This window comes from Dermacentor andersoni, chromosome 10, assembly GCF_023375885.2.
Source record: "Dermacentor andersoni chromosome 10, qqDerAnde1_hic_scaffold, whole genome shotgun sequence".
In the NCBI taxonomy this organism is placed as follows: Eukaryota; Metazoa; Arthropoda; class Arachnida; order Ixodida; family Ixodidae; genus Dermacentor; species Dermacentor andersoni.
The window spans coordinates 26461591-26479492 of record NC_092823.1 but is presented as its reverse complement, the minus strand read 5'-3'; the positions used below and the strand labels follow the sequence as shown (position 1 = coordinate 26479492).

The 17902-nt window shown below is 47.0% G+C and overlaps 4 non-coding genes across 4 annotated transcripts; all 4 read right to left on the bottom strand.

Moving 5' to 3' along the window:
* Positions 1-174: 174 nt before the first annotated feature.
* TRNAG-UCC (transfer RNA glycine (anticodon UCC)) lies at positions 175-246 on the bottom strand. Its single transcript has one exon. It is a non-coding gene; the product is annotated as a tRNA-Gly (tRNA).
* A 278-nt stretch (positions 247-524) lies between these two features.
* On the bottom strand, positions 525-596 carry TRNAG-UCC (transfer RNA glycine (anticodon UCC)). Its single transcript has one exon. It is a non-coding gene; the product is annotated as a tRNA-Gly (tRNA).
* A 276-nt stretch (positions 597-872) lies between these two features.
* On the bottom strand, positions 873-944 carry TRNAG-UCC (transfer RNA glycine (anticodon UCC)). The gene has a single exon. It is a non-coding gene; the product is annotated as a tRNA-Gly (tRNA).
* A 280-nt stretch (positions 945-1224) lies between these two features.
* On the bottom strand, positions 1225-1296 carry TRNAG-UCC (transfer RNA glycine (anticodon UCC)). Its single transcript has one exon. It is a non-coding gene; the product is annotated as a tRNA-Gly (tRNA).
* Between the last annotated feature and the right edge of the window lie 16606 nt (positions 1297-17902).

Here is a 17902-nt window from a genome sequence, read left to right as displayed (position 1 = left end):
CAGAAGGAGTGCCTTCGCATTATGGTAATCTAGGAGTGTATTGCTTTTTTTTTTCTTTTTCATGAGAGAACTTCGCGCTTACCACGAATAAAAGTGAAGGTAAATTTCACACGTGCCAACTGATAACGTGTATAAATACGGGGAGCTGACGTGTGGGCATGTGCACAAAATGGTTGCGTCGGCCGAGAATCAAACCCGGGTCAACTGCTTGGAAGGCAGCTATGCTAACCACTATACCACCGACGCGTGTTTCCGGTTTTTTGAAGCAGTCCTACTTAAGCTGTTAATTGCAACAACAGTGTCGACACAGCCTGAATAAAAGGACGCCAAGTGCACGGAATGCATTGATTAGCCAGATGGAGTGCCTTCGCATTATGGTAATCTAGAAGTGCATTGCTTTTTTTTCTTTTCACGAGAGAACTTCGCGCTTACCACGAATAAAAGTAAAGGTAAATTCCACACGTGCCAACTGATAACGTGTATAGATACGGGCAGCTGACGTGTGGGCATGTGCACAAAATGTTTGCGTCGGCCGGGAATCGAACCCGGGTCAACTGCTTGGAAGGCAGCTATGCTAACCACTATACCACCGACGCGTGTTTCCGGTTTTTTGAAGCAGTCCTACTTAAGCTGTTAATTGCAACAACAGTGTCGACACAGCTGGAAAGAAATGACGCCAAGAGCACGGAATGCATTGATTAGCCAGATGGAGTGCCTTCGCATTATGGAAATCTAGGAGTGCATTCCTTTTTCTTTTTCACGAGAGAACTTCGCGCTTATCACGATTAAAAGTAAAGGTAAATTTCACACATGTCAACTGATAACGTGTATAGATACGGGGAGCTGACGTGTGGGCATGTGCACAAAATATGTGCGTCGGCCGGGAATCGAACCCGGGTCAACTGCTTGGAAGGCAGCTATGCTAACCAATATACCACCGACGCGTGTTTCCGGTTTTTTGAAGCAGTCCTACTTAAGTTGTTAATTGCAAGAACAGTGTCGACACAGCCGCAATGAAATGACGCCAAGTGCACGGAATGCATTAATTAGCCAGATGGAGTGCCTTCGCATTATGGTAATCTAAGTTTACTGCTTCTTTTTTTTCTTTTTCACGATAGAACTTGGCGCTTACCACGAATAAAAGTAAAGGTAAATTTCACACGTGCCAACTGATAACGTGTATAGATACGGGCAGCTGACGTGTGGGCATGTGCACAAAATGTTTGCGTCAGCCGGGAATCGAACCCGGGTCAACTGCTTGGAAGGCAGCTATGTTAACCACTATACTACCGACGCGTGCTTCCGGTTTTTTGAAGCAGTCCTACTTAAGCTGTTAATTGCAACAACAGTGTCGACACAGCCGGAATGAAATGACGCCAAGTGCACAGAATGCATTAATTAGCCAGATGGAGTGCCTTCGCATTATGGAAATCTAGGAGTGCATTCCTTTTTTTTTCTTTTTCACGAGAGAACTTCGCGCTTATCACGAATAAAAGTAAAGGTAAATTTCACACGTGCCCACTGATAACGTGTATAGATACGGGGAGCTGACGTGAGGGCATGTGCACAAAATGTTTGCGTCGGCCGGGAATCGAACCCGGGTCAACTGCTTGGAAGGCAGTTATGCTAACCAGTATAATACCGACGTTTTTTTTTAATTGCCAGTCCTCGACGTGTCACAACACAAATTCCTTAATTAATATACACAAAGACCGAACAAGTAAAAAGGAATAAATACAAAAACCGAAGGAAGTACAGTTATATTTACATTCGTTGCGTCTGCTACATTGGCACGGCATTATCGTATTAAAATTCCTTGAGTGCTGTCAGGGGTTCAACCCTCGACAGCCACTCAGGAACAGGCTGTTGCAACTTCTGCACTTCCACATACCACGGCATGCATTCCCGGGAGTATACACGTGCCGGTCGGGCATCCGGATCACAATGGTAGGCCGCCATTCTTGCGCGCCATAAACTGTGGAGGCCCGTAAGCATGATGTCGTCGTACGGGAAACCTTCGTCGTCATTTAGTGCTAGAAACCTGATCCCGTGGGGATCTATCGGTAACTCCTTTTTTAGAGATATTTGCAACACGTCCTAGAAAAAGACCCTTTCCCAGCAGTGGATGAAGACATGATCTATAGTTTCCACGGACTGGTCCTGGCATTATTTCGGTACCTACACTGAATTCGGGAAGTGATCTTGACAGCCTCATTTGGATCACCGTGCGCAGAAATGGGTCGTTTGTGTCTTGCAAGAAGAAAAATCTGTTCACCAGTTGACGCAAGAAGAGTTGCGCCAATCCCAGACCGCCATCTTTCACCCGTCGGGAGAGATTATCTCGGCTGCATCGCTCCCAGTTCGATGCCCACACGAAAACAGCAAACACGCGGTGCAGTTTCTGCACATTGATCCGAGAGCACTGTAGGACCTGCATTACGTACCAGATCTTTGTCACGAGAAACATGTTGCACGCTGTTGCTCTGGCGAATATTGACAAGTGAAAGGCGTTCCATCGGTCGGCTTTTTCTTTTAGTTCTTTTGTCCGCTCCTTCCAGTACTCGCTACTGTCCTTGTAGGCATCAAGGGGTGCGCCAAGGTACTTAACTGGAGTCGTGACCCAGTTTACGTTAGAAAAGTGGTCTGGTGTGGACGCCCATCTTCCATGCCCAAACCCCAAACATTTCAACCAGTTAACGAAGCTGTTAGTGACGTTACCAAACTTTCTGACGTTACTAAGAGTATTTAATACACTTTGCTTATCTTTACAGCACACAGCCACATCGTCAGCGTATGTCATTAGCTTCACTTCTGCTTATTGAAGACAAAACCCTTTAAAACATTCCTTTTCGATGATGGCCTGACATAGCGTTTCTATGTAGACACAAGACAGGAGTGGACTGAGTGGACAACCCTGGTGAATGGAGCGCTTCACGTTAATGGGTGCCCCCAACGTCTGATTAATTATAAGTCTGGTATAGCAGCTCCGGTGCGCCATGGTCACCCCCTCAGTGATTATGTGGCCAAAATTAACGTGTTCAAGAATGGTAAGCAATATCTCGTAAGAAACACAATCAAATGCTTTCTCCAAGTCTAGCTGGAGGATCGCTACTGCATCGCACATGGTGTCACAACACTCCAGCACACACTTCATTTTATGGATATTAGTGAAAATAGTTCTTCGACAAATACCACACGTCTGGTGTGGGCCGACTACTTCCCGAATAACTGACTGGACCCGTCGTGCCAACACCTTCATCAATATTTTGTTGTCGCAATTAGTAAACTCTATGGGTCTGTAGGAGGAAAGTTGCTTGAGATTTTCGGTCTCTTCTGTTTTCGGTATTAGTACTGTATGGGACTGGCCTAAGGATGGTGGAAGTATTTTCAGTTCGTATGCTTCATTGAAAACTGCGGTTAAGATAGGAACTAGGTGGCCTTTAAACGATTTGTACCAAGCGGCACAAAGACGGTCTGGACCTGGCGACTTGCGAGGATTCAGGTCTTCGATGGCCTTCATCACTTCCTGTTCTGTTAGGGATCGTTCTAAGGTTTCTTTAACTTCGCTCGACAGTTGAGGCATTCGTTGCAAAAATGAATTCTTGAAAGCGTGCATGTTGACAGGCCTGAATCCAAAAAGGTTTCTCTAATGCTCGAAGAAAGAACGCCCGATATTATTCTTACCCGTTAATACCACCCCTTCGTATTCCATAGCCTCAATCTTCTTACGTCTCGAGTGCTTTTTTTCTAGCCCCAGTGCTCTTTTCCTTGGCGTTTCCCCGCATGACAGCCTTTATGCTCTCGCGCGCACTAGCACACCTCGAAAGCGTCCTTCGTCGAACGCCTCGAGCTTCTTCTTAAGGGCTCGCATATCTTGTTGATAAGCGCCTGGTTGCATGCATTCGAGCAGCATAAATTTTTCCAGTCATATCCAATTTTCCAGTCATTTTCCAATCATGTGAAAGATAGGTACGGTCTAATCGTGCGTGACGTGTGCCCTGAAAGTGAGTGTATATCACGCATCGGTCAGCCCTAAAACAGTCAGCGATATCTTCTAATTCAAATTCTTGTGTAATCTGCGCCAGGGTATCACTACTTTTGTCACAAACCACGCAACGCGTAGACTTATCCTCAGCGTTCAACGCGCAGTTGAAGTCGCCTACACAGGCTATCATTTTGTGCACATGGAAATGATGCTTTAAATTCAAAAAGAAATTTGCCCTCTCCTGCACACCATTAGGCGCATAAATGCAAAACACGCGCCATTGGACATTAGAATAGCTGAAGTCACAAAAGGCACGTCGACCAGAAGTGCACGAGAAGTAACCCTCTATGACAAGACCAGGGAGCTTCCTCACGAACAGCACAAACACTACCGAAGTCCCTAAGGCGTGGCTCACTACCGTATAGTAGTTATACGTGAACCTTTGCACCATGCTCCCGGTCTCCTCCTCGCCGTCTACCTTGGTTTCTTTGACGGCTAAAACGTCGAGGTCGTGGTCCACTAGCAGTCTCTAAACCTGACTCTTTCTTTTTGGCGGCCAGATCTCGAACGTTTAGCGTGCCGAGGCTAAGCGACGGGTTGGTAGCCATTACTGATGTAAAACGAAGGGGAGAAGGCCCGGAGCATGGTGCTCACCTTAACGTCTAGCTGACCGCTAGACGCCTCCGTGGCCATCCGGTGGCCGTCGTCCGAGTTTGCCTTTGGCCGGCTTCGCGGTGAGCCTCCGGATTCGGCTTAAGCTTGAGGGTGGAGCGCCTGCCGGGAAGCGTCTTAGCGGACGGTGCCTCAGAGTCACCGCCTGCCTTTCCGTCGATTTTCTCCTCCTGCTGCAGGGACCTCTTCGCCGGTGCCGAGACGCCTTCGACGTGGGCCCCAACTGGGGTCTCGTTGCCTTCCTCTGCCTGCGTAGCATCCGCAGCTGGCTGGCGGCTCATTTTTTTTTTTTTTTTTGCGGGGCCGTCCTCACGCTCTCCAATGTAGCTGCTGGCCCCTTGGGGGGGAGGGACGTTGTAGCGTCCTCGTTCAGTCGGCATGGTCGACCCGCTCGTTTCTGCCGCCACGTTGCTGTTTCCAGCAACGTGGCGCTTCCTCCGACGGTCACGTCCATCATATGCTCTGATGTCGAAGCCTCGCTCTGCGCCGAGCCCGCGGCAACTGCGTAAGATCGTACACAGTCCGCGTCGTTGTGTCCGAAAAGCCTGCACCGGGAGCAACGGGGAACCTTACAGTCTCGACGAACGTGACCAGAGCGCCGGCAGCAGAGGCACGGCATGGGACGTCCTGGGGCTACCACCAGCGCAAGCTTGCCGGCGACGCGGATCTGGTGGCGCTGGTCGTCAACTTTCAGCCCAGTCTTCAGCTACAACAGCACTGCTCGGGTTGTCGAGCCCTTGTCGGAAACGCCATCCACTCGCCAGCGCTCGCGGGTCACTTCCGTCACTTTGCCAAAGGAGGCCAGCGCGTTCTTCAAGTCTTCGTCATTCGCCCTATGCAGAAGCCAGTGGATACGAAGCTTCACCTGTTTTTTCTTGGGGTCGATAACCAGGCAGCGACGCCCCTTCGCCTGCAACTTCTTTAGTGCCGCCAGCTTTTCAGCAGCCTCGGGTGTCTTCATCGTTACCGCCCATACATGGTTGATCTGGTACGCCCCAAGGGCGTCGACGCCAGAGAGCCTACCAAGAGCTTGAAGCTAATCCTGTAAATCCTCGACACGAAAAGGGCGAACACGAGCGTCGCCGTGCAAAAAAACTGTGTTCAATACAATGCGTCCTGTAAGTAGCCGAGGCAAAATAATCTGATAATCCTTATCATCCTCCGTCTAAAGCCTGTTGCAGCGGCTAACAGCCGCATATGCCGCTCCATTGGAGCCCATGATTCCACGATCCGTTCAGCTCGGAAGCCGGAAGCAGAATGCTATACCACCGACGCGTGTTTCCATTTTTTGAAGCAGTCCTACTTCAGTTGTTACTTGCAACAAGAGTGTCGACACAGCCGGAATTAAATGACGCCCAGTGCACGGAATGCATTTAAGAGCCAGATGCAGTGCCTTCGCATTATGGTAATCTAGGAGTGTATTTCTTTTTTTCTTTTTCACGATAGAACGTTGCGCTTACCACGAATTAAGGTATAGGTCAATTTCACACATGCCAACTGATAATGTGCATAGATACGGGGAGCTGACGTGTGGTCATGTGCACAAAATATTTGCGTCGGCCGGGAATAGAACAGAAATAGAAACAAAGGTACAGAACAGTAAGAAACAACAATAAACAAAAACAAGCCAGGAACAATTGTGAAGAAAGGGGAATGTTGAGTTGGAGTAAGGGTGGGTAAGGTCGATAATTAAGCAATGTGGCTATTTAACATTTTGCGGAACGATTTGCGGTTAGTGCATGAGACGATATCTTCTGGGAGGGTGTTCCAATAAGTTATTGCACCCGGGAATAGTGAAGTGTTCATGGCAGATGATCGTGTCTTAATCTGTGCTATGGGACGACTGTGGCTTAAGCAAGGGGATGTACATAAGGGTGCATTTAACAGGGAATGCCTGGAGTGTGGATGGTTAAAAATGTGTGTAGCAAGCAGGGACGAGAGACGATCCGGCGGGAAGCAAGTGATGGTAGTTCAAGTGTACGTTTTAGTGCGCTTATGCTGGTTTCACGAGAGTAAATGGAAGTTATAAACCGAGCAGCGCGATTTTGTATTTCTTCTATGTCATAGGTAAGATGTAATTGGGAAGGGTGCCACATAGATGATGCATATTCTAACTGCGGACGTAGGAATGTTAGATATGCTTATTTTTTTTATTTCAAGGTGATGCGCTTTTCAGGTTACGTTTTAAGTGTCCAAGGGTACGTGAAGCACTAGAACAGATGGTGTCAATATGAGCTGACCCCGATAGTGTCGATGTCATGTGAACGACGAGGTATCTGTGAGACGGGGTAATATTGATATAAGCGGAATTCATTGCGTAAGCGTGAGTGGTTTGGCTGTGGTTTCGGGCGAATGACGGAGCTTTGCCTTTTGTAAGGTTAAGCGGCATGAACCATTTCTCGCACCATACTGCGATGGAATCCAGATCCTGTGGTTGTGCGGTGATGTGATTCGAGCCTTTGATAGAGGAATATAGGGCACAGTCGTCCGCGAAAAGACATAATTTATTCCTTATGTTAGCAGGTAAGTCATTGATGTAGATGAGGAAAAGTAGAGGCGATAAAGCAGCGCCTTGCGGCACACCCGATGTTACGCAGCTAAAAGGGACGAGTTATGGTTATTTGCAGAGGTATACTGTGTGCGCCCTTTTAAGAAGTGTTCAAAAGAGGTAAGCAAGCTATTTCGGATTCCGATAGATGCGAGCTTTTGAAGTAAGTTGAGATATCGTATATTGTGCGCAAGTAGCACAATCTCTTCCCTATACATCAGCCCAGAGATTTTCCTGGAGATCTTCTGTTGCGCACTTGGCACAGTACGGATGGGCAGAGAGGCGCGCACTAAAACCCCTCCATAACTTGAAAGTAGCGACACTCTCCTCCTCACGGCGCTTTCCTCCTCGATACTCCTCGTCCCGCCGGTTGCGCACGGCGCACTTTTCCTACTGGGCTTCCGCGGACGGACCGCAGGATTCTATGGAGGTACGTTATTTTGGGCCAGTTGCGCGGCCTAGTCGGGTTGAAAATTTTGAAAAATGCTGATAACAGCAACGATAATGCTGGAGGCAACGTTTATGAGGAGACTGGGTTTTTCTTAAAGCCGTATGAACGGGGTATACCGATGTAAAGGGACCTTGGCGGCGAGTTCTATATTCCAGACAATTTTTCTGCCACATGATCAGATGCTTTATTTCGTGTGTCTGATCTATTATTGCTTGTGACACATCCCTTTGTCTGTGGCTTATTAACCGAAAGCCTTAGACCTCTGTTTCAAGGTCCCGTTGTGAGTTACAGGAAATATCACGTGACCGAAGGAAGGCGGGATGCGAACCAAAGCATGTGCAGCCGCGTATAAGAGATGATTAATGATTAGCAACGTAATGATTGATCAGTGATTGGATTAAGATGAATTCGGGTGTATTAAAGAGGATTAAGGTGGATTAAAGTCGATGAAGGTGCATTAGGGTGAATGAAGGTGGATTAAGGTGCATAAAGGAGGACTAGTTTGGATTAAGGTCGATCAAGCGGATTAGGGTGGATGAAGGTGCGTTGAGGTGCATTAAGGACTATCATAGTGGATTAGGGTGGACTAAAGTGCATGAAGAAGGATAAGGGTGAATTAAGAAGCTTTAAGGTACATTAAAGAGGATTATGGTGGGCTAGGGTGAATTAAAGGCAATGAAGGAGGATTAGGGTGGACTAAGGTAGTTGAAGGTGCATTCAGGTGGATTAAGGACGATTATAGTAGATTAGGGTGGATTAATGTGAATGAGGAAGCATTAGGTTTGATTAAGGAGGATTACAGTGCATTAAGGATGGTTGGAGTAGATCAAGGTTGATGAAGGTGGATTGGGGTGCATTAAGGAGGACTTTCGTGGATTATGGTAGATTAATTTGAATAAAGGAGGATTAAGGTCGATAAATGTGGATTCGGTGGATTAATGTGCATTAGGAGGATTATAGCTGACTATTCGGTCTTAATACTCAGTGAACCCTAATTCACCTCAGTCCATCCTAATCCGCCTTAATGCTCCTTCATCCACCTTAATCCAGCTTAATACTTCCAGTCCACCTTAATACAACCTAATGAACCTACATCGCCCGTAATGCACCTTAAACTACCCTATACGGCCTCAATCCTCCTTTATCAACCCTAATCTATCATAATCCGCCTTAATCCTCCTTTGCCCACCTTAATCCTTATTCATGCATCTTAATCCAGCTTAATCGTGCTTAATAGTCCCAATCTACCTTAATACACCATATTCTACCTCTATCAAACCTAATCCAGCCCCATGTTCTCTAATACAACTTAATCTACCCTAATCCATCCTAATTGGTCTTAATCCTCCTTTATCAACCCTAATTTACCTTAATCCACATTCATCGACCTGAATCTTCCTGTATCCACCTTAACCTTCTTAATGCACTGTAATCAACCTTAATCCTCCCTAATTCACCTTATGTGAATCAATAATGATTCATTAATTAATTTGGGTAATCATTCTCTTATACAGGGGTGGACATGCTTTGGGTCACCTCTGGCCTTCCTTGGGTCACGTGATACTTCCAGTTTACAACGCGACCTTGAAACATAGAGATCTAAAGGCTTTCGCCTTAAAACTTAAAAAAGAAAACTCAATGTTGACTAGCTAACGCTCATCACCTGCAATACCACAGGTATACTTGCCACTCAGTTTTTTCAGGGCGCCAAGCAGAATCTATAATGCTCCATTTCCGACTGAATAACAACAGCTTGCGACGTGCGAGGGGATGGAAGCGCCCCAGAATATTAAGCATACTGAGGACAACAGCAGCAAAAACGCTGGTGAGCAGGCCGGAGGAATGAAAAAAAAATGCAGCATTACGGGATGCTTTGCTACGAGCTATAAGAAAGACGCCTCAGCTCGCAAACAACGCGGTTCTTTCTCGGAACAAAGTTCTTTCGGCCAATGTCATGCATCCACTGCTTCCTGTGCAAGCCGTCACGCTTTCCTTGTGGTATGGTAAAAACGGCGTAACCATCTTTAACCATTTCCGATTCTCTGTAGCACGTCCCAGAAAAGTAACCCTTGCTGCAGCAAGCAGCTTGACACAAGAGATGGTTTTCTTCATTGCTGCAGGAAGGGTTACTTTTCTGGGACGTGCTACAGAGAATCATTAAAAAAGAATTACAGTTCGACTCTCATGAGATCAGGCGCCTGACAACCGATAATGAGGATGGTGTCCCGTTTGCCCAGACTATGCTGACGGGCCTCCACTGTATATGGCGCTCCAGAACTGCCGGCTATTTTTGTGACTCAGACGCGCGACCAGCACGCATGTATTTTCGCGAAAGTGCGCACAGGTTCCTAGGGACTTTAAAGCGCAAAAGCGCAAATAGATGTTCCTCAGTGGCTGTCAAGGCTGGAGCCTTTGATAAGGTTCAGAGAATATGACAAAGACAACGCCTGGGCTAAGTGGCATGTAGGCCACTTGTGCCATCTGGCGTACTACCTACAGTGTCTTCTTTGTTGTATTGTGTCGAAGACCGGCAATAAAGAAAAAAGAACGATTCGCTGGTAGAACGGTTAGCATAGCTGCCTTTCAAGCAGTTGGCCTGAGTTGGATTCCCGGCCGACACCAACATTTAGTGCATGCCAGGTCGCAGTATCTCCACACATTATTGGTTGGCAAGTGTCAGATTGACTATATTTATTTATTCTTGCGTTGCTCTTCATTCTGGCGAAAGAAAAAAGCGCTCTCCTAATTTGCCATAGTACGAAGGCAATTTGTCCGTCCATTTACATTACTCTCTCAATTGGGCATAATTTCTTGTAGCACTGTGTACAATCTGGTTGCAAATAACAACTGAAATAGGACCGCTTCAAACAATCTGAAACCTCTGAACAATAAAAACGGGCATCTCGGTTAACACCCTTTCTTCTCGTTCATTACATAACGAAGGTCTCGAAACCGACAACATTGGTGCATTCAGGTAGCCTTTGTGGGTTTATTGACCAGTTGCCTTCACCCAAAAAAATCACATGCTCGTGACGCCTGCGACAGGAAGGATGTTCCACATCCGCCGCCAAGGTTCGTGAGTGGTGGCGCTGGCTAACACTCCCAAAGTTAGTTCCAGTAGTAAAAGCTAAATACCGAAGAAAGTGGATGGGAGAACGACGCCGCGGTAGCTCAAGTGGTTACAGCTTACTCGCTTACCGCGGAGACGTGGCATCGTTCCCCACCTGCAGCAACTTATTTTTTCACCCAGTTTCATGGCCGTTATTCTTTCATTTCTTTAATTCCATTAGTAAGTAAAAGTAATTTCGCCTATGTTGTCCTTGGTGCCTTTGTTGATTTCGTATGTTATAAGTATATAAGTAATAAAAGTCGGGCTCCTCGGTTAACCGAGAAGCCCCACAGTGGAAGTCGATTCTCGTTCTACACACTAGATGATTCTCTGAATTTCTGTAGCACTTTATTCTTAGTGCTGTGCGCTGAGGAGAAAATTTTCTCTCCTCTCACCCCATCCCCCCTTATTTGGTTACAGAGTCATTTAACACGATCTAGACACCCACTCAGCCCCGTGAAGCACCCTAGCTATCTTGTCAATAAGCTCCGAAATTTTGCAGCCCGAGCGCTGCCAATCTTGGAGGCTATCATTTTCTCGCGCTGTCTTCGCCAGTTCCCGAAAGGCGGCAGTATCAGACCGCGCGCGCCTCTTTGCCCATCCGTAATGTGCCAAGTGCGCAACAGAAGATCTGCAGGAAAATCTCTGGGCTGATGTATAGGGAAGAGATTGTGCTACTTGCGCACAATATACCATATCTCAACCTACTTCAAAAGCTCGCATCTATCGGAATCCGAAATAGCTTGCTTACCTCTTTTGAACACTTCTTAAAAGGGCGCACACAGTATACCTGTGCAAATAACCATAATTCGTCCCTTTTAGCTGCGTAACATCGGGTGTGCCACAAGGCGCTGGTTTATCGCCTCTACTTTTCCTCATCTACATCAATGACTTACCTGCTAACATAAGGAATAAATTATGTCTTTTCGCGGACGACTGTGCCCTATATTCTTCTATCAAAGGCTCGAATCACATCACCGCACAACCACAGGATCTGGATTCCATCGCAGTATGGTGCGAGAAATGGTTCATGCCACTTAACCTTACTAAATGAAATGTTCTGTCATTCACCCAAAACCACAGCTTAACCACTCACGCTTACGAGATGAATTCAGCTCATATCAATATAACCCCGTCTCACAGATACCTCGTCGTTCACATGACATCGACACTATCGTGGTCAGCTCATATTGACACCATCTGTTCTAGTGCTTCATGTACCCTTGGATATTTAAGACGTAATCTGAAAAGCGCATCACCAGAAATAAACAATAAGCATATCTAACATTCCTACGTCCGCAGTTAGAATATGCATCATCTATGTGGCACCCTTCCCAATCATATCTTACCTATGGCATAGAAGAAATACAAAATCGCGCTGCTCGGTCTATGACTTCCACTTACTCTCGTGAAACCAGTATAAGCGCACTAAAACGTACACTTGAACTACCATCACTTGCTTCCCGCCGGATCGTCTCTCGTCTCTGCTTGCTTCACACATTTTTTAACCATCCACACTCCAAGCATTCCCTGTTAAATGCACCCTTACGTACATCCCCTCGCTTAAGCCACAGTCGTCCCATAGCACAGATTAACACACGATCATCTGCCATGAACACTTCATCATTCCCGGGTGCAATAACTTATTGGAACACTCTCCCAGAAGATATAGTCTCATGCACTAACTGTGAATCGTTCCGCGATATGTTAAATAGCCACAATGCTTAATTACCGATCTTACCCACCCTTACTCCAACTCGACGTTCCCCTTTCTTCACAAATGTTCCTGGCTTGTTTTTGTTTATTGTTGTTTCATTACTGTTCTGTACATTTGTTTAAACATTCTCACAAGGGTTAAAGCCCTCTCTTATGTAATGCCTCCGGGCCTTTAAGGTGAAAATAAACGAAATATTTGAAGTATTTACATAGACTTGCGAATATATGTGGCAATGCAGAGACAAATGTAAGCCTTAAGTTTAGCACAGAGAAATCGGGAATTATGAACTTTATTGAAGAGGCAAGTAATTGCGTAGTATCAGTTCAAGAAAAAGTCATAGTAATAGTCAAGCAATATAAAGCCCTAGGTCCGCACATGAACTACGGAAAGACATACTCAAGCATTTGCCAAAATAACCTAAGAATAAAGGGGAAGCGGAGCGAAACAGTAATGAAACATATAGCAATTTAGGGCTGCGTCGAATCTTAGGTAGTGCAAGGAATCTGGAAACAGGTAATTGTTCCTTCTCTAACGACTGCAAGTGACATTCTCTGTTTCAAATGAGTTATTCTGGCGGATTTACAAGTTAACCAAAAGTTACTCGACTGGTTAGCTTCGATGAACCGTGGTAAAACTACAAATAAGGCAGTGCAAAGGGACATGATTTGAACCTCTTTTGAAGCCAGAGAAGTGCAGAGCAAAGTTAGTTTGAAAGAAAAGGTCAGGAACATGGATGAAAATAAATGGCCGGCTTAAGGCGCAAATATTGGAAACATGAAAGTGTGAAAACAGATTGAAGGGAAAGGTCAAGAAAGTTGCGGGTACAAGGTAACTGAATATGTAAATAGCAACCGGAAGTAATCATAAAGAAAATTAGAGAAGCAGAGAAACAAAAGACCATGGAAATTTACATGAACCGTGAGAAAGAAATTAGAATGGAAAATCTTTACCAGAATACCAAGGACAGTGCCTTGCGATTGGAGATGGTGGCCACTAAGTGGTTGCATGTATCGAAGAAAACATGCCGGAGCAAATATTCGCCACAACACGAGGAATGTATCTGGAGCAGGGAAAATTTGGAGACCGCTCAGCACAACCAGATAAAATGCGAAGGCATTCACCACGTGATACCGGTAGCAAGCGTCCACCATCCAGAAGTACTGGGATTGAAATCGTATGGAAGGATTAACCTGTCATCATTTCAGATAAGTATGAGACGTTTAGAGCATTAGTTAAACAAAGAACAAACAGAGAAGATATTGATAGGACCGGATCCGTTACACGCATAGGTAACCTATATATCCACCCTATACCGGGTAGATATATAGGTGTTAACAAAGAGAGAACAGATTACAGAGATTCACTCATAAAAAGTTTGCACCATGGGGGCTTATATTGTCCCACAACAATAATCGTCATCTGCCTTGCTCGCCTTTCCTTTCTGAAAAACTCCGCTTGTTACTTTCCTGTCGAGAATGCAATGTTATGTTGATAATGCGCATGGCGTCCGTGACCTCGAAGCACCGGGCTCGCAGCGTTGAAGAAAGGAAATGCGGGCAACATATATGACGACTATGGTTGTGGCACAAGGTAAGCCGGAATGGGTAGAAAAAATTCTAAGAGTGCATACACAAACTGCTAGACTTATAAACATGTATAGATTACGTCACTAGCTCAAGCAGTCTAGGTAATTATTTGTGACCACCCCGTTTCGAAGCGTATGCAAAAAATAATAATATTCCCGATCATCATCTACACAGCTCACTTCTCTGATAGTACTGCAGTGCGTGAAATATCTGCATAGTCAAGCGACCGTGAATTACGATGACAGATCGATCGGGTCTAAAAGGATACCTTGGCCTCCATTTGTCGGTTACATGTGCCCTCCTGGAGCAATGCGTGCAAAAAAAAATGCCATCTATCGTCGCGACTAAAAAAGCGACCCGCGACTTATACAACACCAGTCAGAACCTTGCCCGTTCAGGCACAGCAATCAATAAATGGGGCGTCCGTGCTCACTCCCTCACCGCGCGGGCAGCCAGCGGTGGAGCATAAACAAATTGGACCGCACTCCGCAATGCCGGCATGCCTAGGGGCCAAACGCATACAACACGCCTTAAGAAACCTGCTCCGTTGTGCCTAGGCAGACTCACATATTTAAGAAGCAAAGGCCCCCAGATTTTATCTCTACCACCCGCTCTTACTCGCGCCTGCGTAGAAACGTCGAGCACCGCTAAAAGCGCCACGCCCCGCTGTACCTACTAGCAATTCTAAATACGCAGGCCGGGCAGCCCCGAACGAGAAACGACGCCAGACTCACAACGCAAAAAAAAAAATGACAACCACTCCAATCTGTGAAGACGGAATGGCAGCGAAAGCCCCTTGCATTTCGTTTGAGAGCTTTGACTGTCGTCAGCTTTCGCTGCCAATCCATATTCACAGAATAGAAGGGTTGTCATTTTTCTTATTCTTTTTCCTTTTTCGGTTGCCATTGCAAAATCATACTCGTGCTTTCACGGTCGTCGTTGTCGTCATCGCCTTTCCCCGCAGGGGCGTCTGCGCAAGCAGGCGTTTGGTGTGTTGCGACACCACGTACCCGAGCACACGAGGGTTGGACCCTCCCGCGTGTAGCCGTGCGCGGCTTAGCCGTGTCTGGGGAAAAGGGGATCCTGGGGGTTGAGCCGAAGCTGGGTGTTTCGACCTTTAAGGCCCCCCGGCGGAGGCAACACACCTCTTCGGCCTTGGCTTCACATAGACGGCACCTCCAGACTGACCCACCTGGAGGAAATCGGCAGTCGCCTTTTCCTGTCTCTCTCTCCCTACAACCTTTGTCTTTCCCTTACTTTCCACCTTTCCTGTCTCCTTCTCTCTTCTATTTACTTCCTTTCTCCTTGGCGGCAAGGGTTAACCCTGTGTGGTTATCCAACCTTGGGTACACCATGTTTGGTTATAGTGGCGGCGTACGACTGGCGTCGTGCAGACTTGCATGCAAGCTCTGCCGCGTCCCCTCGTTGGGCTCCGTGGTGGGCGGTCGGCGCTGTTGCCGAATTTTTATACATTTTCATGGAAACTTCATTCCCCAAACTTCCTGATCGCCCTCAAAAACGAGGGCGCACCGAAGATTTATTCCAGTTTTTCGGACACCAAATACAGAATTTTCCCCGCTTTCATGTTATTCATTCTGAAAAGTCAAACAAAGCAGTGCGAACCATTTCACCATTCCTTGTTTCAAAGTCCCTGACTGATGTTTTTGGCCCAGGTTACAAGGTGTCGAGGATGGCAAGCGGTGACCTCCTCTTGGAGCTCCGCGATGTAAAACAATATGAGAAACTACCGCAACTAGTGTCATTTGGGGAAATCCCCATAACAGTAACCCCGCACCGTACAATGAACACCACCCGTGGTGTTGTGTCAGATGATGATTTGCTTGAGCTGACTGAAGCGGAACTCCTGGAGGGCTTCAGTGAGCAAAATGTTATCAATGTTAGAAGAAAAAAGATAAGGAGAGATGGGAAAGAGATTCAGACGAAGCACTTAATAATCACCTTTGGTTCAAGTGTGCTGCCCGAGTCAATCGAGGCCGGGTACATCAAGCTCCGTGTTAGGCCGTACGTGCCCAACCCACTCCGTTGTTTCAAATGCCAGCGCTTTGGCCACAGCTCGCAGAGCTGCCGAGGCCGCCAAACCTGTGCTAAATTAAGTGCCCACGAACACACATCTGAAGCTTGTGAGAACGCTCTCCACTGTGTAAACTGTGATGCGGAACACGCCGCGTACTCGCGGTCGTGCCCATCCTGGAAAAAAGAAAAGGAACTTGTAACAGTTAAAGTAAAGGAAAATATAAGTTTCAAGGAGGCACGTAGGCGGGTATCGTACCTGCCCAAGAAAGCCTTTGCCGATGTGGCGCGTCAGGGGGCAGCGTCACAACGGCCTCCGACGGCTGTCCGACCCACAAGCAGTGAGTCGGCAGCTACGCCATCTGCCCCCGCGGTGGTTGCAGCAAGCGCTGCTCCGCCAACCCAGCAGACGGGGCCATCGACCCCGAAGGTGGGCGCAGCCGAGGCTGCCCCGACCTCCGAGGCCCCTTCCAGCGCTGGCAACGGCCAGCGCAGCCAAATCCCTCAGGGAGCCCCATCGACCTCCGGGCTGGTGGGCGCAGGGGTCTTGCCTTCCAGGGCAGGGCTCTCTCGGAAAACCTCTCGCTCGCAAGAGCGCTTGTCCGGCGTCTCACAGGAGGCAATGGACACTACACCTGTCCTCAAGGCGCACCAAACGCCTAAGGAGCGTCGACACTCGCTCGAACGCTTCAGAAAGAGCAAACCCCTATTACAGGGCCTCGAAAGGGCTCTGTAATCTAAGGCATCCCTTCCGTTTCCGTAAACGCAGCACCAATTTACTCTAAATATGGACACACAAATCATTCAATGGAACATCAGAGGCCTGCTTAGAAACCTTGATGATTTACAAGAACTCATCCACAAACATAATCCAAAAGTGCTGTGTTTACAGGAAACACACCTAAAATCCAAACACACAAACTTTCTCCGAACGTATGTTACGTTTCGCAAAGATCGCGATGATGCCGTCGCATCATCGGGTGGTGTTTCGATTGTCACTCATAAAAGTATAGCCTATCAACCCTTACAGCTACGAACGCCCCTTGAAGCAGTGGCGGTGCGAGTTGCTCTGCTAAACAAACTCATAACTATTTGCTCGCTCTACATACCCCCACATTACAAATTAACTAAACATGAATTGCAGTCCTTCATAGATGAATTGCCAGAACCTTATATTGTTATTGGCGATTTCAATGCACACAACTACCTGTGGGGGCGACCCTCGTATAGATGCGCGAGGACGACTTGTTGAACAATTCCTTTTCTCTTCTGGTGCGTGCATTCTGAATAAGAAAGAACCCACATACTACTGTCTTGCCAACAAAACATTTTCTTCAATAGATCTTAGCCTAGTCTCCCCGTCACTACTGCCGGAACTCGAATGGGAAGTTACAAACAATCCGTACGGAAGCGACCACTTCCCCATACTGCTACGAACACCTAAAAAGAACGAACATACACCACATGCTCCTAAGTGGAAGATTGATACAGCTGGCTGGGAGAAATTCCGAACTCTCAGTAGTATTTCATGGGATGACATGTCGTCGTTAGGAATTGATGCCGCCGTGGAATACTTTACAGCCTTCATAATAGATGCCGCAACTAAATGTATATCCCAAGTGAATGGCTTGGCATGCAAACGGCGTGTCCCGTGGTGGAACGAGGACTGTAGGAACGCTCGTAAGAAACAGAACAAAGCGTGTGGGTTGCTACGCGCCTCTCCCACTGCGGAGAATCTGTTTAACATTAAGAAATTTAAATCGCAAGGCAGGCGAACCCGCCGACAGGCTAGAAGAGAGAGTT